Source organism: Perognathus longimembris, chromosome 3, assembly GCF_023159225.1.
Source record: "Perognathus longimembris pacificus isolate PPM17 chromosome 3, ASM2315922v1, whole genome shotgun sequence".
In the NCBI taxonomy this organism is placed as follows: Eukaryota; Metazoa; Chordata; class Mammalia; order Rodentia; family Heteromyidae; genus Perognathus; species Perognathus longimembris.
Window position 1 is genome coordinate 67,926,723 of NC_063163.1, and position 25,953 is coordinate 67,952,675.

General features: G+C 51.4%; 1 protein-coding gene across 1 annotated transcript in view; it reads right to left on the reverse strand.

The window, feature by feature from the left end:
- Positions 1-24,167, reverse strand: part of Gng7 (G protein subunit gamma 7) — an 82,062-nt gene extending 57,895 nt beyond the window's left edge. The window contains exon 1 of the mRNA XM_048342072.1: positions 24,112-24,167. The gene's annotated coding sequence lies outside the window, so the exon portion shown is untranslated. The remainder of the gene's footprint in view (positions 1-24,111) is intronic.
- Between the last annotated feature and the right edge of the window lie 1,786 nt (positions 24,168-25,953).

Consider the following 25,953-nt stretch of genomic DNA (forward strand, 5'->3'; position numbering starts at 1 on the left):
GAGAGAAGGGAAGAAGACAGAAGTACCTCGCGGGGCTGAGGATATGGCCTAGTGGCAAGAGTGCCTACTTCATATACATGAGGCCCTGGGTTCGATTCCCCAGCACCACATATACAGAAAATGGCCAGAAGTGGCGCTGTGGCTCAAGTGGCGGAGTGCTGGCCTTGAGCAAAAAGGAAGCCAGGGACAGTGCTCAGGCCCTGAGTTCAAGCCCCAGGACTGGCCAAAAAAAAAAAAAAAAAAAGAAGTACCTCACCTCTGTGATCCCTGCTTCTCAGGACATGGAGACCCAGATGACTGAGGTTCAAGGTCAGCCTGGGCAGAAAAGTCTGGAGACTCCAGCTCCCATGGACCAATGCCAGACTGGGGGGCGTGGCTCAACTGGTATAGAGCAAGCTGTGAGCCAAAAAGCAGAGGAAGTGCTGGAGCTGGCGAGTTCAAGCTCCAGTACTGGGCACCAAGAAAAGGAAGGGAGCTAGCTGGGAATATGGCCTAGTGGCAAGAGTGCTTGCCTCATATACATGAAGCCCTGGGTTCAATTCCCCAGCACCACATATATAGAAAACGGCCAGAAGTTGCGCTGTGGCTCAAGTGGCAGAGTGCGAGCCTTGAGCAAAAAGAAGCCAGGGACAGTGCTCAGGCCCTGAGTTTAAGCCCCAGGACTGGCAAAAAAAAAAGTAAGGAGGGAGAGAGGGAGGGAGGGAGGAAGGGAAGGGGAGGAAGAAAGGAGAAAGGAACTCACCCCAGGTGCCATGTTGGTTATTTTGCCAGCTGAATTCACTCAATAAAAAAATTGGCTGGAGACAGATGCTGCCCTTGGCCAAATGCACTTTCCATGTGTCCCCAAGTAGCCATGTTCATCACGATAGCACCTCAAGAACAAGACTCCACGCAGCGCCAGCCAGCCTGGCTCCCCACGGCCAGGTCACCACCCAAACCTAAGGACCAGCAGCCTGTCCAGCTCGGGGCACACAGGAAGCCAACAGATGGGGGGCCAGGAGCTGCTGCTGGCTACAGGAAAGCCCGGTGGGTCAGGTGCATCTTCCCCTCCTGCCACTCCTGCATTGAGCTCTGCGTTGAGCTCTACCTCAGCCTCACCCACCCAGTCCAGTATGCAGCCAGATCCAAGGCCCCCTCCACTGCAAGGACCCAGAGCCCATTTCTCTGTCTGCCCCACTTCGGACATCATAAGTAAAAGGAAACAAGTTTAAATGTGGCAGAAAAAAGTAGACAGAAGGCACCAGCCCTGAGTCCAAGCCCCACGAGCAACCAAACACACAAAAAAGGTTGCTTTTGCCAGACTGGTGGCTCATGCCTGCAACCCTAGCTACTCAGGAGGCTGAGAGCTGAGGATTGTGGTTCGAAGCCAGCCGGGGCAGGAAAGAGTCTATGAGACTCTCACCTCCAATGGACCACCAGAAAACTGGAATTGGCACTGTGGCTCAGGTGGTAGAGAGCTAACCTTGAACACAGAGGTTCAGGGGCAGTGTCCAGGCCCAGAGTTCAAACCTCAGGACCGCATCGTGAAAATGATCAAAATTGAGTGTCAGAGGAGGGGTGACCTTGTCCAAAAAGAAATGTGCTCTTTACCTGACTTACCTAATTCGTCCCTCTGTACATCACTTTTACAGTAACAATAAATATTTTTAAATGATCGAAATCATGTTGAAGGTCCCCAAGGAAGCCACTGCCCCCACTTCTCTCCATTGTGAGCAGGGGGTCCCCTTCCTTGGCCTCTACCCAGCCTAGGCCAAGGCCAACCCCCCCCCCCCCATTAATGACAGCCACATGTGTCCCTAGACCTGAAGGGCACAGTGTCTTCCAGACATCAGCAGGGCAGGGGCAGCCAGGGATCTGCTGGTTGCCAGGCACTCCCCCCCCCCCACCATGTACATGGCTCCAGATCCTCCTGGGACCTGAGTGGGTGGGTGGGCCACGGCAGCCCCCCCCCCCACGTCCCACGCTGACGTCAGCACGTGTGACCGAGGAGGCTAGATATAGAAAGCTGAAGCTGTCACCCTCAGCCTTCACTCATCACCACGGCAACCATCTAAATATGTCACCGCGGGAGAAGCGCTGATTGCCAAGGCAGAGGTGGCAGAGCCACCTCCCGCCCAGGCTGGGGGTGCAGGAGAAGCAAGGGAAGGCACCCCAACCCCGGAGAGGTCCATCAGCCAATGACAGGGCCCAGCCAGGCCAGACCCAGAGTCTAGAGGATGAAAATCATGAGTACCTATACTGTGCTTGAGCTGGCCAGGTACTGATGGCTCATGCCTGTCATCCTAGCTACTCAAGAGGCTGAGCTCTGAGGATCTTGGTTCAAAGCCTGCCTGGGAAAGGAAAGTCTGTGAGACTCTGATCTCCCATTAGCCACCAAAAAAAAGCCACAAGTGGAGCTGTGACTCCAGTGGTAGGGCACTACCCTTGAGCAAGAAAAGCTCAGGGGCAGTGCCTGGGCTCTGAGTTCAAGAGACTTTTCCACTCATGTCTGGTGCTCTACCACCTGAGTCACACCTGCAGCCTGGCATTTTGCTGGTTCTTTGAAAATGGACTCTCTGAGACTTTTCTCACCAGATTGGCTTCAAATGAAGATCCTCCAGGTCTCCATCTCCTGAGTAGCTTGGATTATAGGCATGTACCACCATCCCAGGCTTTGTTCCTTTTAATTCAATTGAAGACTGTTGCTTTGTGCCCCTCCTCATTCTTCCAAGTGCAGATGCCTCACCATTTTCTTTTCTTTTTTCATTGCCAGCCCCAGGGCTTGAACTCAGGGCCTGAGCACTGTCCCTGACTTCTTTTTGCTCAAGGCTAGCACTCTACCACTTGAGCCACAGCACCACTTCTGGCTTTTTCTGTATATGCCGTGCTGAGAATCGAACCTAGGGCTTCATGTATGTGAGGTGAGCACTCCATCACTAGGCCATATTCCCAGTACCCTCTTTTCTTTTCTTTCTGTGCTAGTCTTTTTGGGCCACCCACCCACTCAGGTCCCAGGAAGATCTGGAGCCATGCACATGGTGGGGGAGGGGAGTGCCTGGCACCCAGCGGATCCCTGGCTGCCCTTGCCCTGCTGATGGCTGGAAGACACCATGCCCTTCAGGTCTGGGGACACATGTGGCTGTCATTAATGGGGGGTTGGCCTAGGCTGGGTGGAGGCCAGGGAGGGGGACCTGGGCATTGTCCTTGAGCTTCTTTTGTTCAAAGCTAGTGTACTACCTTGAGCCATAGCACCACTTCCAGATTTTTTGGAGTAGTTTATTGGAGATAAGAGTCTCATGGACTTTCCTTCCCAGGCTGGCTTTGAACTGTGATCCTCAGATCTCAGCCTCCTGAGTAGCTAGGTTGACAGGCATGAAAGCTGGCTTACCTCACCCTTTTCTACTGGTTAGAAAATGTTGGCTATCCTTGGTTTTCAACATATCTAATTTTAGTGAGCAATAGTTTCATATCATTCAAATCAGATCTGGGTCCCCTAATGGTCCCTCCCCTGAGAAATAAACCTCCCCATTGGCAGAGAAACAAAGGACACATTGCTAAATCTGAATTTCGGAGAAACCTCACACTGGAGAAAAAAGCACTGGGAACTGAACTCAAGACCTTGTGCTTTTGCTAGGCAGGAAGCCACCACATAACCACGCCCCCAGAGCCCCGCTGTTGGAGCCACACCCCCAGTGCACCACTCTGCCTCTACCACTCAAGCAGTACCCCATGCATCTGACCACACCCCTATCATGTTGGCCACACCCCCAAACCATTCTGCTTTTCATTTGTTTTTCAGATACAGTCTCCCTCTTTTGTTCAGGGCCAGCCTCCGACTTTGATCCTCCTATTTTGCCTTCTCAGTAGCTGGGATTGTAGATGGGCACCACACCAGCTGGATTTTAGCAATATCCGATATATACACCGGCCTGTTTGATTTATGTATCTCTGCTTCTAGTAATGTTGAGCTCAAAGCAAAAGGCAGGAAGGGGATGGTGGGGACATGGGACTCTCATTCCAATCACTCAAACCTGGAAACTGATAGAGACCTGCTCCTACCATGTGGAGGTGGAGAACCGAATGGGAAGCGTGGGGAGGGGCTCGTTATAGCAGGACACCTGACAGACCCACCTCCAGCAGGTGTGGGTCAACACAGCTAGGCCACCAGCAGAAATAAGTCAGAGAGGGGTTTGTTGGAGTACAAGGACTCGCTTTACCTCTGTAGTCTTCCCCCTCAAAACCACCACAGAAAATTACATCTAAACATAAGAAAATACCAGCTAGAGGTATGCCTCGCTTAGCAAGGAGCCTGCCTGGAAAGCACGAGGGCCTGAGTTCAAGTCTCAGTACCATAGAAAGAAAAAGGATAAACTCCCAAGGGTAGACATTTTAAATACCACTGGCCAGAACAAGGAATCCCAATGGAAAAAGCCTGAGAACAACGTGATAACAGCACCATTCCAAGGGCAGGCACAGTCGCTCCTGCCCATAATCCCAGCTATCTGGGAGGCAGAGCTCGGGAGGATCATAGGTCAAGACCAGCTTGAACAAAAAGTCATAGAGCCCATGCCCCATCTCAACCAACAAGCCGAATGTGGTGGTTCACTCCTGTCACCCCCAGCTATGTGGGTGGAACAGGTAGTAGGATCAGAGGTCAAGGGCAATCCTAGCCGAAAACATAGGACTCTATAAAGAAACAAGGCTGGGGACAGGGCTCAAGTAGTAGAGAAGCATGCCTGGCAAGTTCAAGGTCCCGAGTTCAAACCCCAGTACCAATGAAAATAGATCAGTAAGCAAGTAACTTGTGGATCCTGGATCAAATTCCGAGGCAGAAAAGAGGCCACGGGGCTCCATGCGGGGTCATCTAAGTGCCGCGTGCACCTGGTGTGCAGGAACATGGGGTCCTTAACCACAGGGATGGGAGGTATGCTGCGCGTGGGAGCCTCTGCACCCAGCAGATTCAGATTTAACCATCTAAAATGCTTCTGAAATGAAGAGCTTATTTGAAGAAAGAAGAAGAAGAAGCAACAGGGAGGAGAGAAGACAGGCAAGACAAGGCAAGGAGCTACTTACACAGAAAATGCTTTGGGATGTGAGGGAGGGGCCCCCAGGGCTGTGACAGCCTCATAATGAGGCGATTATATAAAATTGAGAAAAGAAAAGGGCTAAAAACAGGATATGCAAATTGGCAAGCTCGCATGAGAGGAACAGGAGAGAGGAGACAGGTGGCTGAGCCAGCTCCTGGGAAGGTGGGGGAGGGGGAAACCTCCATGTCAGACCCCAATACCATGGGATATGATAGGGCATGGAGGGCACTCTACTGCTTGAGCTATGCCTCCAGGCTAGCTTTTGGCTGGTTAGTTGGAGGTGGAGTCTCTCAGACTTTTTCACCCAGGCTGATTTCAAACCACAATCCCCTGGATATCAGCCTCCTGAATACCTAAGGGTGACACATGTGAAACACCAGTAACAGCAATCCCTCCCTCTCTCTCTCTCTCTCTCTCTCTCTCTCTCTCTCTCTCTCTCTCTCTCTCTCTCTCTCTCTCTCTCTCTCTGTCCAGTCCTGGGCTTGAACTTAGGGCCTGGGCTCTGTCCCTGAGCTTTTTTGTTTTTCTTCTTCAGTTGTGGGGCTTGAACTCTGGGCCCAGACACTGTCCCTGAGCTCTTCAGCTCAAGGCAAGCACTCTACCACTTGAGCCACAGAACCACTTCCAGTTTTCTGGTGGTAATTGGAGATAAGAGTCTCATGAACTTTTCTGCCGGGGCTGGCTTTGAACTGAGGTCCTCAGATCTCAGCCTCCTGAGTAGCTATCATTACAGGTGTGAGCCACCAATGCCTGGTATCAATAAGGTTTTATTCATACAGTCATGTCTGTTCCTTTACAAACCATGTTTCCCATAGCAATGGCAGAGCTGAACGACTTTAGCAAGGACACTCCTGGTCAGTAAAACTAAAGTTATCAGCTCTCTGCTGCTTTGGGGCAAAGGTAGTGACCATTACCTTTGTCATTTTAAGACCTCTGACTGTCCTTTTGCAAACTCTGGGGTAATATTTTGTTGTAGAAAAGAAAAGAAAAAAGGCACTGTTGGCTCATGGCTATAATCCTTGCTACCTAGGAGGCTGAGATCTAAGGATCGCAGTTTAAAGCCAGCCTGAGCAGAAAAGTCACATGAGACTCTTCTCTACAATTAAATATCATAAAAATGGAAGTGGAGCTGTGGCTTAAAGTGGTAGAATGCTAGCTAGCCTTGAGCAAAAGAGCTCAGGGACAGCTCTCAGGCCCTGTGTTCAACCCCACAACTGATTTAAGAAAAAACAAAAAAAGAGAAGTCTTCCTGGGTAGTAGAATGAGCTCCACCTGGTCCTGGCTAAGGTGACCATCATAGCCCAGCCTGGGGGTGGGGGGAGACTGGGCCACCCTGTCAGGGCCTCCTGTATAGGCTGCAATGTCATGTGGGGTGCCAGGGACTCTGCAGCCACCTCTGGGTCTGCAGGGCCGGTTCTGTGACCCCCACAAAGTCAGCTGGCCACAGGCATGTGGGTGACGTATATGGAGGTGGGGGACAAGACCTGCTGAGTTGGTGCCAGATGCTACATTTTCCCAGGGCCTGAGCTCAGTGCTGTCCCCAGCTCAGCGTTGTGTCCTGTGCTGAGATCACAGAATGTTCTGAGTGTCAAGGTCACCTTCGTCACAGGGCCTGCCCTGTGTGCAGTAGGCTGGATCCATCTGGGAGGGGGGGAGTGTGCCCTGAGCACTGTGGGGGGGTGAAAGCAGAGTCCCTGTCTCCTACCTAAACCAGGCCAGACACTGCAATCCAGCTAAGCCCACCACACCTCACGCCCTCATCCCATTCTCAGATCTCTGGCTCCCCAAAACAAACAGGAGATGCAGGTCAGGATCCATTGGAGTGGCTGACAATGAAAATTCTAGAAATCCTTCCCCCCCAAATAGGTACCTTGACAGATTATCCTGAAGCAATCCACCATCTGAGGCTATTGCTGTCTGCACCAGGAAAAAGAAATCACAGTCCTAAGAAATACAGTCAGTGTGGATGAGTGCTGATGGCCCACAAATGCCTGTCATTTTAGCTACTCAGGAGGCTGGGATCAGAGGATCACAGTGTGAAGCCGGCCTGGGACAGCAAAAGTCCATGAAATCCCGATGTTTAATTAACATCCAAAAAGCTGGAAGTGGCACTGTGGTTCGAGTGGTAGAGCACTAGCTCAGGGACAGCACCTGGCCCTGAGTTCAAGCTCCAAGACCAGTACAATAAATCAATTAATCAATCAATAATAAATAAACAAACAAATAAAGGAAAATGAAAGAAATACAGTGAATTCACAGCCTAGCAAGAACACCTCTTATTCAACCAAAATCTGCCCCGTTCTCCCTGGGCCATCCACCTCAGTCTCCACCAAGTCATATCTAGCAACATGGAAGACACTCAAAGACAGCCGCCCCCGCCCCCACTCCGTCCTCAGGACATTCATAATGGATCTCCTTGAGAGTGAGGAGACCCATGACTCGTGTTAACTAGCACAACATGCGGGGGGGGGGGGGGAATGGGACTGTCCGTTCCATGATTATTTCACACTAGAGTGTGACTGCCATCTAAGTAGCAAACTCTCCCAAGTAAGTTTCCATCTAAAGAAGTTCCCGCACTAGTAGCCAATAAACACAGTTGGCTCCATGAGAAAATAGAGTCCACCAGCAGCCACAAGGGTGAACACGTGGGCAGATCCTTCCCCCAGATACATCTTCAGATGAGACCACAGCCCCGGGTCCAGCATCTCTCTTGCAGCGCATGAGAGACCCTGGGATGAAGGCCAGCCCAAGATCCTTCCAGATTCCTGACCCACGAGAACTGATCATGGTGAGATGATGTTGTTTCAATTCATTAACACCAGCAGTATTTATTATGCAGTGTTAGCTAACTCATACAGGCTATCCCCCAAGAATCAGATCTACCCTCCAAAGAGAAAAACCTGAAAAATATTTGAAAAAGACAACAATCTGAGCCCAGGAAATATACTATTCACACCTGTGGCATGGAGGGAGAAATATAAGGATACCCCCCTTCCCCCCCCACCTCCCAGGTGCCTTTTCAAAAATGAGATGGGACAGACAGTGGGGGCCTACAGATAAACAACAATCCTTAGTTAACTCTCGTAACTCAGACTTGTGGGCTCTGTACCAGCTACTACAGGGGGCAGTTTCTCTACATGAGGAAGAATCCAGTCATGAAGAAAGAACGCTATATTGTTATATATACCATGATGCTTTGCTTAAAACAGAACTTCTCCAACGCCTCTCCCTCTGGCTAGGACTAGAATAGACAGAGATCCAGATTGTACACATGGGGGACTGGAAATGTTGTAACACATGGAGAACCCACAGCCGACAATCTGCATCTTACTTTCCAAATGTGTCTTCTGGGGTGCCAGCCACTTCCAGCAGTCAGGGTTCTGGCAAAGGAGCCAAAGCAGATCATGTGTTCAGAGACAGACAGACAGATGTACAGCGAAGGGTTTCCTGTCCCTGCCCCCCTTCCACTAATGCAAAGCTCTCTGTAGCAGAGGGCACCTAACTTAGCCCCTGAGACATCTGACAAAGAATAGTTTGAAAAAAATTAAGACTCCACAATGAGAACCTGTTTTTGTTTTTGTTTTTAATTATTTTTTTGGTCAGTCATGGGGCTTGAACTCAGGGCCTGGGTGCTGTCCCTGAGCTCTACAGATCAATGCTACCAGTCTACCACTTAAGCAACAGTGACACTTTCATTTTCTGGTGGTTAATTGGAGATGAGTCTCCTGAACTTTCCTGCCCGGGCTGGCTTTGAACCACGGTCTTCAGATCTCAGCCTCCAGAGTAGTTAGGATTACAGGTGTGAGCCACCTGTGCCCAGCAAGAACAATTCTTTTCTCAACTGTTTCGGCAATTCCATTGTCATCATGGAAAAGCTACAATCACAAAGACGAGGAAACACCCCCAATTACAGAGCAAGAGAGGGCCAGGTACCGTGGCTTATGCCTGCAATCCCAGCTTTGAGGAAGACAAACCTTGAGAGGATCACAGTGATCTTTGAGACCAACCTGGACGAAGTGTTAAGGAGAACTCATCACAGCACACAGGCTGGTGTCTCTGTGTGGTCTTGGTGTGCAGGAGACGTAAATAGGAGGATCAAGGTCCAGGCTAGCCAGCATGTAAGTTCAAGGCTGTGAGTTCAAAACCCCAGTACCACCAAGAGAGGAAAAAAAAGAAGAAAAAGAAAAAGCGAGGCTACTGAGAGGAAAAGAAGCCAGAAGCATTTAGAGCAACTGGGCTGTTTAGTGACTAGAAAATAGATGACAAAGTCCCCGGGGTGGGAGGGGGTGGCGGCCTCCAGGGCCATGTGTGGCTGTCAGGGGGTAAGTTGGATGGGGGGCCAGAGCCACTCCTCAGCCCCCTCCAGGGCCCACAAAAGGGAAGACCCTGGGTTAATTATTTGACAAAACCGATTTTCACTTGGATGTTGCAGAATATGACCTTATTTGGAAATAAATCACAGACTTTAATAATTCAAGTGAGCACACAGAGGACAGAGCCCAGAAGCTGGTGGCCTGTGCCCTTCAAAGATAAGCTGGGTCTGGACAGTCACGGGGGGTAGCGGGTTGGCCACGCAAAGGCAGAGGCAGAAACTGGAGGGATGGGGGCCACACAGCATCAACTTCAACATCCACAGCCACAGAAGCTAGATTTGGCACAGAAAAGAGCCAGTGCCCACCCCTCCGGACCACACCTAGCTCTGCCAGAACCTGGATCTCAGACTCATAGGCTCCGGCACTGTTCCTTTGGGGGTCTCACGTTTGTATGTGCAGTGCTGGGCATGAACTCCAGAGCCTATGCATGCTGGGTAAATCCTCACCACTGAGGCAGGAATGAAAGAGAAGAAACCCCTGCCATCTTGAGGCTCTCCCTCCATTTCCAACCATTCATGGAGGCCGTTGTTTGTATATAATGTGCACCCCCCCCCCAGGCTCCAGTGTGGAAGGGCTGGTCCCCAGCAGGAGAAGAGGAGACTGAATGGACCCAGGGGCCCAATGGGGTCATCAAGGGAGGATGTGGGACCTGGCTGGAGGATGTGACTCACTGAGGGTGACCTTTGAAAGGGGTGTGTGTGTGTGTGTGTGTGCGTGTGTGCGTGGGCATGAGACAGAGAGAGAGACAGAGAGAGTCAGTCCTGGGGCTTAAGCTCAGGGCCTGGGCACTGTCCTTGAGCTCTTTTTGCTAGTGCTCGACCACTTTGAGCCACAGCTCCACTTCTGGTTTTCTGGTGGTCAATTGAAGCTAAGAGTCTCAGGGACTTTCCTGCCTGGGCTGGCTCAGACCTCAGCCTCCTGAGTAGCTAGAATGACAGGTGTGAGCCACCAGTACCTGGCTGAAGGTTTATCTTAGCCCCAGCCCCTTCCTCTGCCCCCCCCCCCACTTCTCTCTACTTCCCAGAGGCCAAGAGGTGAGCAGCTTCACTCCCCCTCCCCCTCCTGCCATGAGGCTTGGCCTCACCACTGACAATCTAGAAGCAACCAAGCTAGGATTACAGGCATGTGTCACAGTCATACTCAGTTATTTCTCACACTGATGCAATAGTGACTAGCACAGTCCCATGGAATAAACACCCCCCCCCCAAGTATCCAGACAGCACCTCCACAGAGGCCCAGCTATAGCCACAAGGACACACCCCTCCCACACTAATAGTCCCCACTTCAGGCCCTCCCAGTCCTCCAGAATGGCCAGCCATTCCTGTGTCACTTCCCCTGGAAAGAATAGAGTGTGTGATGCCGGGTGCTGGTGGCCGCACCTGTAATCCCAGCTACTCAGGAGGCTGAGTTCAAGCCCCAGGACTGGGGCAAAAAAAAGAAATAAAAAGAATGCAGTCTGGTTTTCATGTGGGTGGTGGCAGGGAGACCCAGTGAGGCACAAACTCAGATCTCCACGCAATCTCAGCACGGGAAGCTTCCTGGCCTGACTTGCACCCAGCTCTGAAGGGACGTGAATACTGCTCATCTAGCAAAGGAACAAATCTGTGCCACCACCTTAGAGGAAAAGCGGCCGCTTAATTACACTTCCCAGTGCTCTGCAGACAAATCTTCCCAGAGAACAGGGCTACAGGCCACCGCCCTGGGGAGAGGGGCAGGCACAGCCCAGCAGGCGGGGTGGCACTGGGGCTTTTATCCCAGCTGCAGTCTATCCACACAAAGCCCAACAAAGCTCCACACGGATTGTTTTTAGGCAGTACTAGGATTTGAACCCAGAGCTTCACCCAGAGCTAGGTAGGTACTCTGCCTTAAGCCACAGCTGTCTCCTGCTTCCAGTGTTTCTTCAGGGAGGGTCTTACAATTTTTCCCAGGCTGGGAGTAAGAGCCTCCTGCTTTTTGCCTCCAGCATGACTGGAATCACAGGCATGCGTAACCACACTAAGTGTGTGTTTTGATTCCTTGTGTACAGCCAGGGAACCCTGAGCCATATTGGGCAGTAGGTGTGGCTGTCACAACTAGGGAGCTCCTGGACTCAAACTCTTGATCCTCTTGCCTCAGCCTCCCAAGAGCTGGGCTTGCAGGTGGCCTTAGCACAACTGGCTTTGCACTAGGGTTTTTCCTTCCCTTAGCTGCACACATACCAGTGTAACTAGGTTGACAGAAATTCTGCATGTGACCACTGGAAGTGCCACCAGCCTGTGGCACTGCACTGGGCTGACAGCTCCACATCCTGGCTAGGCCTGAAGCTGCAGCCATGTGGGTGGGAGGGAGGCGGTCCCTCACTCCCGTGATGGCCTGGAACCTCCTGTCATCTGCAATACATGGAAGCCTTGCGGTAATCCCACAGCCACCAGGAAGCCAGAGCACCTCGAGAAGCACAGGCCAGGAAAGAGCAAAGGGCCTGGGCCGCAGGCAATACTGTCCTCACTCCCTTACCTGCCTCAGTGGTCTGACCTGGATGCAGGCCCACAGAAGGGGATCTGGGGGCTGCACTCCAGGTAAATGCAGAGAATGATGAACTCAAAGCAGCTGACACAGGCTCTAAATGCAGGAGAATCTAACCCTGGGATGAAGGCCCAAGAAACAGCACAGAGGCCTGGGAATGTGGCTTAGCGGTAGAGTGCTTGCCTAGCATGCATGAAGCCATGGGTTCAAATCCTCAGCACCAAATACACAGAGAAAGCCGAAGTGGCGCTGTGGCTCAAGTGGTAGAGTACTAGCCTTGAGCAAAAGGAAACAAGGGACAGTGCTCAGGCCCTGAATCCAAGCCCTGGGACTAGCAAAAAAAGAAAAGAAAAGAAACAGCACAGAGCTCAGTGGTAGGTGGCTCACGCCCGTCATCCCAATTACTCAGGAGGCTGAGGTCTGAGGATCATGGTTTGAAGCCAACTTGGGCAGAAAAAGTCCGTGAGACTCTTTTTGTTTTTTTGGCCAGTCCTGGGCCTTGGACTCAGGGCCTGAGCACTGTCCCTGGCTTCTTCCCGCTCAAGGCTAGCACTCTGCCACTTGAGCCACAGCGCCACTTCTGGCCGTTTTCTGTATATGTGGTGCTGGGGAATCGAACCTAGGGCCTCGTGTATCCGAGGCAGGCACTCTTGCCACTAGGCTATATCCCCAGCCCACCGTGAGACTCTTATCTCCAATGAACCACCAAAAAGCTGGAAGTGGAGCTATGGCTCAAGTGGTAGAGTGCTAGCCTTGATTGAAAAAAAAAAAGGGCTGGGGATATGGCCTAGTGGCAAGAGTGCCTGCCTCGGATACACGAGGCCCTAGATTCGATTCCCCAGCACCACATATACAGAAAACCGCCAGAAGCGGTGCTGTGGCTCAAGCGGCAGAGTGCTAGCCTTGAGCGAGAAGAAGCCAGGGACAGTGCTCAGGCCCTGAGTCCAAGGCCCAGGACTGGCAAAAAAAAAAAAAAAAGGGACAGCACCTAGGCCTTGAGTTCAAGCCCCAGGGCCAGCAAAACCAAAACTGGCCATTTGAGAGTGTGGAGAACAACAGTATAAACCTGAGTGTGTCAGGGCTGGTCCCCCCGTGGCTCCAGGGAGGATGCGCATCCTGCCCGCCTCATTTCTGAGGTCCCGCAGCCCTTGGCTCGCGGCCCCTTCCTCTTTCTTCAGAGTAGCTCATGCTCTCAGTCTCTTGGCCTTGGGCCTCCTGCCTCCTCTCATGAGGACCCTGTGGTGATTCCGGGTCCCCCAGGATGATCAGATCCAGGATGCTGAGCTTGATTCCACCTGCTGGGTCCCCTCTGCCATGGGGAGGGACGGGATTGTGGATGATGGGACAGCCACAGGCTGGGGCAGACATATTTCCAGGTACTCTGGCAGCCTACCAAAGCCTCCTCCTGCTCTTCTCATTGTCCCAGGCTCTTCTCAGAATGCAGACCCCCCCCCTACACACACACAACGCCCTGCCCCATTCTCTGTGGCAGACTCACCCCCACATGACATAAAGAATCAAAGGAAGCCTGGGAGTGTGGCTTAGTGGTAGAGTGCTTGCCTAGCATGCATGAAGCCCTGGGTTCAATTCCTCAGCAACACATACACAGAAAAAGCCGGAAGTGGCGCTGTGGCTCAAGTGGTAGAGTGCTATCCTTGAGCAAAAAGAAGCTCAGGGGCAGCACCCAGGTTCTGAGTTCAAGCCCCAGGATTGGTGGCTGGGGATATGGCCTAGTGGCAAGAGTGCTTGCCTCGTATACATGAGGTCCTGGGTTCAATTCCCCAGCTCCACATATATGGAAAATGGCCAGAAGTGGCGCTGTGGCTCAAGTGGCAGAGTGCTAGCCTTGAATAAAGAGAAGCCAAGGACAGTGCTCAGGCCCTGAGTCCAAGGCCCAGGACTGGCCAAAACAAAAAAACAAAACAACAAGCCCCAGGATTGGCAAAAATAAAGGAAGACAGGGCGGCCCCCACCCCCCAGCACCAGGGAGGTGGGTGTCTTTTAGAGTTGTCACCTGAGCACAAAGTTAAAGGGTGATGAGGAGAAGACGTGGGTGGAGAGCATGGGGGGCGAACTCATCAAAGTCAAGAGTGAGGAGAAAAACAGAACCCCAGAGGTAGGGGGAGAAGCTGGCTTCCAGAGGAACTCAGTCCGGAAAGGCTCGGCTTGATAAAGAAGATACAAATAGACAAAACTCCCAGCGGGCATAAAGACACACACAGAGCGTGCTCAGTGGGTTATGCAAAGTGCATGGCGGTCCAGCTGTGACCCTTGTGGAGTGGATCTGAGAGACGAAAATGAACAGGGCACCCATGTCCACAGCAGCCCCCTGTCCCACGACAGCTGAGTGGATTGGCACAATGGAGGTCTCTTCGCACAATGGAAGATTATTAGACCAGAAAATCTAAAGGCAGCTGAACACCAAGGACCTGGTGCAGATAAAAGCAGCTCACATAAAAGGCCACACAGTAGGATGTGACCCCGGGGATAAGTAATGTCCAGAAGAGGTGTACCCACTGGTGGAGACAGTGGTGAGGGCGGCACAGCTGTGCAGAAGGCTGGCGGCTGCTGCGCCGGACACTGACAACTCATTACGGGGCCTGTGTTCTATGTAATCTGCCACAATCGAACTCAATACAAGCCAGTGCCGGTGACTCACCTGTAATCTCAGCCACTAGGGAGGCTGAGGCTGAGATCTGGAGGATCAAGGTTCCAAAGCCAGCTCAGGAGGAAAAGGCCTCAAGATTCATCACTAATTAACCAATGAAGCCAGATTAGAGGAGTGGCACAAGTGGTGGCTTGCCTGGAGGGAAGTAGGGCCCTAGTGGAGGTGCTTAGGACATGGCCCCAGTGGGACTACGACTGCCTTGGGTCTCTCTGCCACTCTCTCAGCTCATGCTCAGGCCCTAAGTTCAAGCCCCTGTGCTCAACACACACAGAAAAAGGTACCTGGAACCTACAACCCTACCAGCCTAGCCCAGAGGACAGTCCACAAAGACCCCAGCCAGGGATCAAGATGGTCAAGATCATGAGACACTGGGAACTGAAGAATATATTCCAGCCTAAAGGAGACCAAGGATCTAGGACCACTAAATGTCACATGGGATTCTGGGCAGAAAAGGATATTAGGGGGAAATGGATGAAATCTGAATAGGATGTGGAGTTCATGAGAATGTACCAAGTTAGCCTGGCACTGGCGCCTCACACCTGTCATCTCAGGAGGCTGAGATCTGAGGATCGTGGTTCAAAGCGAGCCCAGGCAGTAAAGCCCAAGAGACTTTTATCTCCAATTAACCACCAGAAAATGGCAAGTAGAGCTGTGACTCAAAGGGGTAGAGCACTAGCTTTGAGCAAAAGAGCTCAGGAACAGCACACAAGCTCAGGAACAGCACAATGGGACATAAGAGTCTCACAGATACTCCTGCCTGAGCTGGCTTTCAATCATGAGTCCCAGATCTCAGCCCCCAAAGTAGCTAGGATTACAGGTATGAGCCACTAGGTGCCCAGCTCAGATTTTCTACAACAATTTTTTTTTTTTAAATAGCCAATCTGGGCTGTAGCTCAGAAAGGAATCTAACATACACAAGACCTGGGTTCCATCCCCAGCACCATAAAAATAATCATTAAATATGTACGATTAGGGCTGGGGATATGGCCTAGTGGCAAGAGTGCGCCTCGCATACATGAGGCCCTGAGTTCAATTCCCCAGCACCACATATATAGAAAACGGCCAGAAGTGATGCTGTGGCTCAAGTGGTAGAGTGCTAGCCTTGAGCAAAAAGAAGCCAGGGACAGTGCTCAGGCCCTGAGTCCATGGCCCAGGACTGGCATAAATAAATAAATAGATAGATAGATAGATAGATAGATACATAGATAGATAGATAGATAGATAGATAGATAAATGTACAATTATTACAAACCCATTTTCAAAGAAAAGCAAACAATTGATCACAAAGGATTGTTCAATTCCAGGCCTAAAGTACAGAGTGAAGCCTTGCCTTGCCTCAAAAACTAAAAAGGCACCTGACTTAGGAAATTGTAACCCCTTTGTACAAATCCTTAAAAGTAACAATAACAAAGATAAAATTTGAAAAAAAAATTTTAAAGGCAGGCAATGTGGCTTGTGCCTATAGTCCCAATTATACAAGAGGCAGAGACTGGGGAGGTTGTGATTTGAGGCAAAAGGTTTGTGAGACCTCCCACATCCCATCACGGCTAATAGCTGGGCACAGTCATGGCACACACCTGTCATTTCAGCTCTGTGGGAAGCAGAAATAGAAGGATCATGGTTCAGGCTGATCTGGTCATACATGCAAAATTGTTTGAAAAACTAACGGAAGTCAAAAGGACTGAAGGCTTGGCTCCGGTGGTAGAGTATCTGTCCAGCAAATGCAAGGCCCTGAGTTCAAATCCCAAAATCACCATAAGACCAAGCGAGTGAGCCAACAAAACCCAAAAGGAAATGAGAAAGAGTAGGTATAATGTTTCACTGTGCTGCCTTGAGTAGTGCAGTTTCTTGGGGGTGAAGGGTGTAGAAGAATCTGTCAGAGGGCTTGAGGTGTAGCTCAGTGGCAGAGCCTGGACTTTACTGCATGTGAGGCCCAGAGTTCCACTCCAAAATATGCCAGGGTCAGCTCCCTCCAAGGTTACCCAAGGTCACTGTGCTGAGCTTATGTCACATAATACACTGGGGAGGGTAAATGGGCAGGTGGAACACAGGATTTTGTTTCTAATTTGTGTGTGTGTGTGTGTGTGTGTGTGTGTGTGTGTGTGTGTGTATGTGTATTGGTCCTGGTGTTTGAACTCAGGGCTTGGGCACTGTCCCTGAGCTTCTTTTGCTCAAGGCTAGCTAGCACTCTACCACTTGAGCCACAGCTCTACTTCCAGCTTTTTAATTTTTTTTATTTTTTGCCAGTCCTGGGCCTTGAACTCGGCCTGAGCACTGTCCCTGGCTTCTTTTTGCTCAAGGCTAGCACTCTGCCACTTGAGCCACAGTGCTACTTCTGGCCATTTTCTATATATGTGGTGCTGGGGAATCGAACCCAGGGCTTCATGTATACGAGGCAAGCACTCTTGCCACTAGGCCATATTCCCAGTCCCCTACTTCCAGCTTTTTTAATGGTTAATTGGAGATAAGAATCTCATGGACTTTCTTGCCTAGGCTGGCTTTGAACCTCCATCCTCAGATCTTAGTCCTTTTTTATTTTTTTAAAGAATTTTAAATTTTTATTTTATTTTGTTGTTGTGTTGTTGATCAAACCTAGGGGCTCATGCATGCTAGGCAAGCACTCTACCACTACGCCACATTCCCAGTCCAGAGGAGCTAGGATTACAGGCATGAGCCACCAGCATTGGTCCCTGTTCCTACCTTTTGACTTTTGTGAATTGTGCTGCTATTTAAGGGGCTTTGTTCTAGGAGGTGGGGGCTGGGGTTTCACTGAACAGTACTTGAGGTAATCGTTTCGGGGTGCTTTTGCTTCTGCAAGCACCCCATGTTACAGAGGGGCTCTGAGCTTGCGCATGCTCTGCTGTTCCAGCCCAGCAGTCCATTCCACGTGACCAGAATCCCAGCCAGGCTGGCCATCAGCGCCTGCGCCCTCACCATCAGTCACCACCGCTGGAGTCCAGCCACACACCTCCCCAGCCCTGGTGCTACCAGAGCTCCCAGGACGCCCTTGGCTGGAGCCCCCTTTGCCAGCTCCCCCGGCTGCGCCCCTGGCACTGACCCCAGCTTCCTGGACACCTCTGTGGCTGTCTCCTCTGTGTGAGTGTCCCTTCCTTCCTTCCTCTCTTCAACAAAGGCCCGTTGTATGCCTATTTTAAGCCTCAGAACTTGTGCCAACTCCTGGGAGTGCCACGTGAATGGGGTGCTTGTGAGATGCCTTGGGGGAGTAAGGGTGCAATCCAGGGGCCATTTCAGTGGTCAAAGGTTTGCTGGGCCCAGTTGCTCAACTGGCTCTTGGATCTGGGGCCTCAGGCCTGGGCATCTCATCAAGTGTGGGGCATGGTGGTGGGTATACACCTGTAATCCCAGCACTTGGGAGGCTGAGGCAGGGGGATGGAGAGTTTCTGGCTAGTCTGGATTACACAGGGAGACCTCCAAAAGAGAGAGAGGAGAAAGAGTGGGGTGGGGGAAGCATCAGGACAACCATTTGTAATAAGAGTTTATGATTCTGTGACTGCATTAAAATAGTCAGATACATTTGAGTTTTTAAAAAATAGACTGCCCCCCCCGGCTCTGCCACTATAAGTCCCTGTCCAAGGGGACCATTGTTATGCCATTGTTGACTGGGTGGGTGACAGTAGGGCTCATTCTATAGGTTTGGACAAATGTACAATGACATGAATCCACCATTACAGGGTTGGACGAAACTACTGTATAGCCCTAGAAGTCCTGTGACCCAAGACAGGCAAAGGTGGCTCACGTCTGTAATCCCAGCTACTCAGGAGTCTGAGATCTGAGGATCACAATTCAAAACCAGCCCAGGGAGGAAAGTCTATGAGACTTTGAGCTTCAATTAACTACTCAATGCCAGAAGTGGAGCTGTTGCTCAAGTGGTGGAACATTAACCTTGAGCAAAAAAGCTTGGGGACAGTGCCCAGGCCCTGAGTTCAAGCACCAGGACTGGTACATAGATGGATGGATATGTGGATAGATGGATGGAAGGATGGATGGATGGATGGATGACAGATATGGGAATGGATAGGTGGGTGGATGAATGGAGGGACATCACAGCATGGTCCATCCACATGCTAGAATACTAGCCACCTATGAACAGGATGAGGCTCTGACCCATGCCACAGTGTGGAGAGACCAGAGGGAACCATGCTCAGTAAGAAAAGTAGACACTAGCAGCACCCACAGTGTGTGGCCTGAGAACAGGCAGGTCCAGAGGCAGGAAGTAGACTCCTGGGGGCCAAGGGCTGGGGAGGAGATGGGGTAAAGGCTTAGGGGAAAGGGACCTTACCAAGGTAATAGCAAGTTGTAACAATCAGTTTTACGAGCCAGGAACAGGGGCTCACACCTATAATCCCAGCTATTCAAGGGGGCAAGATAAGGAGGATAGTGGTTTGAGGTTAGCTTGGATAAAAAGGTCTCAAGACCCCATACACCAGTGAACTGGGCATTCCAGACATGCCATGAACCTGACATTCCAGATATGCCAGACGCCATAGGCGGGAGAACTGAGGCCTGAAGTCAACCCCAGCAACAACACAAGACCGTACCTGAACTAACTAAAGCCAAAACAGGCTGGAGATGTAGCTCAAGTAGTAGAACACCTCTCTAGCAAGTGAGAGGCCCTGAGTTCTAACCCTACCACTGCCTCCCCCTCAAAATCCATGTACGGAAATGGCTGCATGAGCTTACCAAAACCCCCTAAATTATATGCATAAAACAGCTGAATTTTAAGATATGCAAATTATGCCTCCATCCATTTAAAATTCAAAAGCTGTATAAGACTTCTCCCTTTGCAGAAATCTTGAGAAGAACCTGCAATGGCTTCAAGAAGCTCCTTACCCACTAGTGGCATGACAAGACATGAGTGATCCCCCAGAAACCTAGAGAGAATGGAACCCATCCCCACAGGAAAAGGGGAGCAAGCATGTGGAGGCTGGTGTGTGCCCCTGGACAACTCACCCCAAATCTTAGTGCCTCCCATTTAGTCATCACAGTGTTGTTGTTTTCCCCCAGCTCGTAGGGGACAGGGATAGTGCACAGACACTTTGGTTTGAACTCAGAGACTTAAGAAGGTTCCTCTGTGACAAAACTTCCTCTCGAGGAAAAGCTAGCTCAGGCGTTCACTCACTCACTGGGCTGCTGCCAGAACACAAAGCAGAAACTCTCTTTCTGTCAACCCTGACCACTGCGATGATGGCCACAGCAACGGCCCTCTCTAGAAAATTCCAAATTCAGATGCCAGGCACAGCCATTTTGAAAGAAATTACAAGCCCCCAAGGTGCTGGTGGCTCACCCTTGTCATCCTAGCTACTCAGGAGGCTGAGATCTGAGGGTCCAAGCTTGAAGATAGCCCAGGCAGGAAAGTCCAAGCTGAAGGGGTGGCTCAAGTGGTAGAGCTCCATCAAGCAAGCAACCTGAGCATACTCAAGGGCCCGAGTTCAAGCCCCAGTGCTGGCGCAAACACAAAACAAATTTCAAATCAGGTGGAGTAGGACACACTTGTAATCCCAGCACTCAGGAGACTGAGGTAGGAGGATCTCCAATTCAAGAGCAGCTTGGGCTACATTAGAAACAAAATAAAATATAAATAAATAAATAATAGTATTTACAAAGGTTAAGATGTAGACGTATGAAGTTTAACTTGCCTACCATGTACACAGCCTTGGGTTCCATTTCCAGCACAAAAGGAAGAAAGGGAGGGAGGGAGAGTTACAAAGGCTTTTTGAAAATTAAAATTTAGTAAACACTTTTATTGGTTAAGTGTGTATATATACCAGTTAATGGGTCCTAAGCTCAGGGCCTGGACACTACCCTTTAGCTTTTTCACTCAAAGCTGGTACTCTACCACTTGAGCCACAGCTCCACTTCCAGCTTTTTGCTAGTTAACTGGAGATAAGAGTCTCACACTTTCCTGCCTGGGATGGCTTCGACCTGTGATCCTCAGATCTTGGTCTCCTGAGTAGCTAGGATGACAGGTGTGAGCCACCAACACCCCTGCCATCAACACCTTTTGGGGGTCTATTTTTGCTGTATTGGGATAAGAACCCAGGTCCTAGGGAAGTGCTAGCCACTAAGCCACACCTCAGCCCAGTCAGTATCACTGAAAAGACCATCTGCTTCCAAATGCAAATGAGAAAAGCTGCTACAACACCTTGAATAGAAAGTCAGCTTTTTAAAATGTTACTATGCAGTGTACAAAAAAAAATCCATTCAGTAACCACTAAGCCAGTGAGGTGTATGAGTGAAGATAATTTCTGTGTACTTTGCTATTCATTCAAACAACAAGGCCCCATGCTTGACTAAGCATGAAACACGGACAGAAAATAAGAGCATTACTCAACAGATATCCCCCTAAATGCAGTTCCCTGAAAGATCAAGAATCACCCCGGGACCTCAAACTTCCTTCCCGTCCCCCTCAAGCTCCACTGAAAACCAAAGACAAATTAAATTGTCCCCATGGCCATCTTTCCATGCCCACTGCTGGTCAATCAGTCACAAAAGAAAACCAAGTCACTCTGTGGAGAATTTGCTAGAAGCAGTGTGATTCCTTTCTCCTCTCCAAGGGAGATACTCTTTTTCTTTTTGTGCTCGCCCTGGGGCTTGAACTCAGGGCCTGGGTGCTGCTGTCCCTGATCTTTTTATGCTTGAGGCTAGCACTCTACCACTTGAGCCATAGCTCCATTTTCAGGTTTTTGGTGGTTAATTGGACATAAAAGAGTTTCACAGACAAGCCTGCCTGGGCTGGCTTTGAACCATGATCTTCAGATCTCACCCTCCTATAACTGGGATTATAGGCGTGAGCAACCAGCACACAGGCGTGAGCTTGCAATGATTTCTTATGGCTTAACCCTAAATCAGAATAATCAGGCACCCTTCTCTTAAGTAGACATGTTGCTTCTTCACCACTATCTGCTAGGTCCAGACAGAGTCTTCCTATTTAGTGTTCTCTTCACTTTTTTTCTTTTTTTTTTTTTTTTGCCAGTCCTGGGTCTTGAACTCAGGGCCTGAGCACTGTCGCTGGCTTCTTTTTGCTCAAGGGTAGCACTCTACCACTTCAGCCACAGCACCACTTCTGGCTTTTTCTATATATGTGGTACTGAGGAATCGAACCCAGGGCTTCATGTATTCAAGGCAAGCACTTTATCATTAGGCCATATTCCCAGCCCCCACTCCTGGTTTTCTGGTGGTTAATTGGAGATAAGACTCATACAGATTTTCCTTCCCTGGGCTGGCTTTGAACCTTGATCCTCAGATCTCAGCTTCCTGGGTAGCTAGGATTATAAGTGTGAGCCATCAGTGCCTGGCCTCTCTTTTTTAATAATATGGAAATGTTTGCTTGCTTGCCTATTTTCATTCCTTCCTTTTTTCTCCCTCTCTCCTTTCCTTTTGTCCCCCATATGCAAATTCATTTTTGAAACTCCTGGAGTTCTTCTCCCATGTACCCCAATATGGTAGGGCAGGCCTGGAGCTGTAATTCTTTTCTCTCTTCTGTGACAACCCTGTCATTCTCCCCCCACCACCCATCTCCTCCCAGCGCCCCCCTCCAGAAAGCCCTTAATTTAGAACATGTGTTCAAAGCTTAGAGCATGCTGCCAGCCTGGGGGAGGGGGCCCTGACTTGGGGGGGCGCCCGTGGGGAGGGGACGCATGCGCGGGGCGTCCCCACCAGCTACACCATTGTCTTTCTCACGCCCACTAGATGGGGGAGAAGAGAAGAACACGAAAGTGACATCAGCTAGAGGCAAACTCCGAACACTGGTTCATCCATCTCCCAGCGGTGGGTCACAGTCTGGCCGAACCCTGGCTGGACCCTAGCTGTGCCAGGGCATGCTCATGCGCATGGACATGGACATGCGCACGCACAAAACCAAGTTTGTGAACTTGGCCTTGGCTGTTTGACACCTAGCAACCATGACAGCCTCTCAGCGGGTCACCAGCTAATCTTCAGCTGCCCTCCTTCAACCCCAGCAACCTCCCTGCTACCTCGGAGGAAGAAATGCCACCCACATCCTTCAGTATCATCACCCCCAAACACCCAAGGTCATTCCTAAAAGATTCCATCCCCACCATGAGCCCAACGTTTCTCCAAGGGCCTTTCCATCCTAGAAAGAGACCTTGGGGTGTCGATGCACCCTTCTTCTAGGGGGTTCACCCCATTTCAATCTGAACCCCGAGTCACTAATGCCCCCTCCCCTCCAAGGCCTGATTACTCTCCAAATCTTTAGGACCAAGCCCACCCCAGCCCCTCCCAATTCTCCAAACTGGTCAGCCTCCAGCCGGGCACCTGGACCAGGCCATCCCAGCCTTTGCCCCCGCCGCACCTCCGCTCTCATGCCCCACCCAGGTCCTCAGGAGGACCCCAGCCAGGGGCCAGCCCTCCCTCCTGATGACCCCTCACACTCCTCCAGATCAAGCCTGACCCCCATGTAAAGCCTCTGTTCCTCAAGCTCTGTCCTAACTTCGCTGGACCTTGCCAGCAAACCCCATCCAGGGACCCTCCCACTCCTCTCTAATTGCAGCCTCTCTAACTGGGACTAAAATACACCCCTCACCCCTGCCCAACTCCCCCCAACCTCTAACAGCTTCTGCTGCGCCCCATGCAAAAACCCCATTTCAGACTCCAGCCCCAGTCCCCACCAGCTAATCTCCACCCCAACTCCTGCCTCCCCTTGTTCACCTGAACCTCAACTCCAGCTCCTCCTCTTGACTCCAATTCCAGCCCTTGGCTAACCCGGACCCCAATTCCAGCCCCCTCGCTAACCCAGATTCAACTCCAGACACCCCCCTCCACTTACCCCCGACCCCCAGTTCCAGTCTCCCTTACTAATCTGGACCCCAACTCCACCCCAAGGCCCCAACTCCAGCCCCCTTCACTAACCTGGACCCCCAACTCCAGTCTCCCTTACTAACTCAGACCCTAACTCCAGTCACCAGATCCCAACTCCAGCACCCCTCGCTAACGCGGACCCCGACTTCAGCCCCCCCACCCCAACTCCAGCCCCCTCGCTAACCTAGACCCCAACTTCAGCCCCCCTCACTAACCCCTCGCTAACCTGGACCCTGACTCCAGCCCCCCATCAACCCCAACTTCAGCCGCCTTACTAACCTGGACCCCCAGTTCCAGTCTCCCTTACTAACCCGGCCCCCAACTCTAATCCTCCTCACTAACCTGGACCCCAACTTCAGCACCCAGGACCCCAACTCCACCCCCTCGCTAACCTGGACCCCGACTCCAGCCCCCCTTGCTAACCTGGACCCCGACTCCAGCCCCCTCGCTAACCTGGACCCCGATTCCAACCCCCCGGACCCCGGCTCCAGCCCCCTCGCTATCCCGGACCCCGGCTCCAGGCTCGCTCTGCTCACCCAGCTTCGACTCCCGCAGCCGCACTCCCTCCTCAGCGATCCCCGCGCCCCAACTCCAGCTCCAGCCCCTCAGCTGGTGCCGAGCCCTGGCCGGCCGATGGAGCCCCCGGCGAGGCGGGCGACCTTACCTGAGCTCGGCCGCGGCCGCCTCAGTCCCGCCGCGCAGCCCAACCTGCCGCCCCGGCCCGCCGGCGCTCTCCTCTCTGCGGGGCGGGGCCTGCCGGAGGGGGCGGACCCCAATAAACTCCAGCGGGACCAATCACAAGCCACGGCTGCGGAGGCCGGAGCCGGGGGCGGGGCGCGGGGCCGGCAGCGGGGTAGGCTGCACGGAGAATAGGGGGAGGGGCTTCGGGCGCGGCCAGGGTCCAGGGCGGAGCTGTGAATGGCAGCTTGCCTGGCCACCCGCGAGCGGGAAAGGCGCGGGTGGGCGGGGATATGCTAATCAACGCAGCGGGGCTCTGTGGTGAACTTCGCGGCAAGCTGGGTGATGCTTTCCGCAGGGGATTGCATGACCTCGAGGAGGAGAGAGCCAAGCCTCGAGTTCGAATCCCGGGCCGTGAGCACAGCTTCCAATTCCTGAATCCTAGCTCTGAGCATTCTCTTGAGTGGAGAGAATGTCAATAAAAGATAATTTCTTGCCTGGCATCCTAGCTACTCAGGAGGCTGAGATCTGAGGATCTCGGTTCAAAGCCAACCCAGGCAGGAAAGTCCATGAGACTCTTATCTCCAAAGAACCCTCAGAAAATCTGCAGTGGAGCTGTGACTCAAGTGGTAGAGCACTAGCCTTGGGCTGAAGAGCTCAGGGACTGCACCCAGGCCCAGAGTTCAAGCCCAACGACCGAGAAAAAAAAAGATAATTTCATGAGTACTGCTTAGGCTCCCTCTTGTGGAACCTCTCGGCATAAGGCCTGGATATGAAAATATTAACTTACTTTTTAAGAAAAGGTCGTAACAAGGTTTAAATTTAATCCTTGCTTTTGCTAGGCAACCGTTCCACCACTTGAGCCACATTCTCAGCTCTTATTTGCTTTATTTTCCCATCCAGAGCCAGCCTGGACCTCAATCTTCCTACCAGTGCCTCCTACCTGGAAAGGTACACATCTCCATGTCCATCTTATTGACTGAAATGAGATCTCACTACTTTTTGGTTTTGCCCCAGTTGGCCTTGAACCTACATCCTCCAGATCTCCAACTCCTGAGTAGCCAGGATGACAGGCATGCCCCACCATGCCTGCTATGGTAGGGGGAGATATTTAAAGTGTTTCTGAAAGCAGTGTGCAGTCCTGGAAAGGAGCCTTAGCTAGGAAGGAGAAAGCAGCCATCGTAGCAGGTGATATTAAGAACTTGGTCCGGCACTGGTGTTCTGTGATCCCAGCTGACAGTTTCCTCAGGGAGCCTGTCACCCCTGAAGGAACCTCTCTTTCCATGTGCTGGCCCCCAGCTATCCTCGCCTCTGGGCAGAGGGAAAATGGGTCCCCTGGAGGTGGGTGTTTCCCTCCCTTGCCTGTCTGTCCCCTGGATTGTCGTCGTCGTTCCCCCCCACCCCCACCCCCCCGCCAATCCTTCAAGAGAAATCTGACAATGAAATCCAAAAGTCCACCATTTTTCACTTCCTTGTGAATGAACCAGGCATGGTGGTCACACTGCCTTCCCAGACCTCAAGTTCTAGGCAAGCCTAGCCTACAACAGAGAGATGCTGGCTCAGAAAATGGAAAGAAAAAAAAAATCAGAATGTTTCCCCCAAAGAAATGCTGCTCTCTAGGGGTTCTTGAACATCTAGAATTTTCCTGAAGTCACTGCAGTGAGCCAGGCCAGGTGGATAAGTGGACATCTCATCCAGACCCAGAATTTAGGGTTGGTTTTCTTTTTGGTGGGGTGGGTACCAGCCCTGAGACTTGAACCCAGAGCCTCGGCCCAGTCTCTGAGCTTTTTTTTTTTTTTTTTTTTTGCTCAATGCTAGCAATCAACCA